The sequence below is a fragment of the Leptodactylus fuscus genome, chromosome 3, assembly GCF_031893055.1.
Source record: "Leptodactylus fuscus isolate aLepFus1 chromosome 3, aLepFus1.hap2, whole genome shotgun sequence".
Classification (NCBI taxonomy): Eukaryota; Metazoa; Chordata; class Amphibia; order Anura; family Leptodactylidae; genus Leptodactylus; species Leptodactylus fuscus.
Genome location: NC_134267.1, coordinates 247668261 through 247669587, shown reverse-complemented (window position 1 = coordinate 247669587; position 1327 = coordinate 247668261).

The window sequence follows — 1327 nt, the reverse complement described above, 5'->3', positions numbered from 1 at the left end:
GTGCACTGGATATATAATATATATGTTCACTGGATATATTTAATATATGTACACTGGATATATATAATATATGTGCACTGGATATATAATATATGTGCACTGAATATTTAATATATGTGCACTGGATATATATAATATATGTGCACTAGATATATAATATATGTGCACTGGATATTTATAATATATATGCACTGGATATATAATATATGTGCAATGGATGTATTTAATATATGTGCACTGGATATATAATATAAGTGCACTGGATATATATAATATATGTGCACTGTATATATGAAAAATGTGCACTGGATATATATAATATATGTACACTGGATCTATAATATATGTGCACTGGTTATATAATATATGTGCACTGGATATTTAATATATGTGCACTGGATATATATAATATATGTGCACTAAATATATAATATATGTGCACTGGATATTTAATATATGTGCACTGGATATATATATTATATGTGCACTAGATATATAATATATGTGCACTGGATATTTATAATATATATGCACTGGATATATAATATATGTGCAATGGATATATTTAATATATGTGCACTGGATATATAATATATGTGCACTGGATATATATAATATATGTGCACTGGATATATGAAATATGTGCACTGGATATATATAATATATGTGCACTGGATCTATAATATATGTGAACTGGATATATAATATATGTACACTGGATCTATAATATATGTGCACTGGTTATATAATATATGTGCACTGGATATTTAATATATGTGCACTGGATATATAATATATGTGCACTGGATATTTAATATATGTGCACTGGATATATATATTATATGTGCACTAGATATATAATATATGTGCACTGGATATTTATAATATATATGCACTGGATATATAATATATGTGCAATGGATATATTTAATATATGTGCACTGGATATATAATATATGTGTACTGGATATATATAATATATGTGCACTGGATATATGAAATATGTGCACTGGATATATATAATATATGTGCACTGGATCTATAATATATGTGAACTGGATATATAATATATGTGCACTGGATATTTAATATATGTGCACTGGATATATATAATATGAGTGCACTGGATATTAATAATAAATGTGCACTGGATATATAATATATGTGCACTGGATATATATAATATATGTGCAATGGATATATATAATATGTGTGCACTGGATATTTAATATATCTGCACTGGATATTTAATATATCTGCACTGGATATATTTAATATATGTGCACTGGATATTTAATATATGTGCCCTGGATATATATAATATATG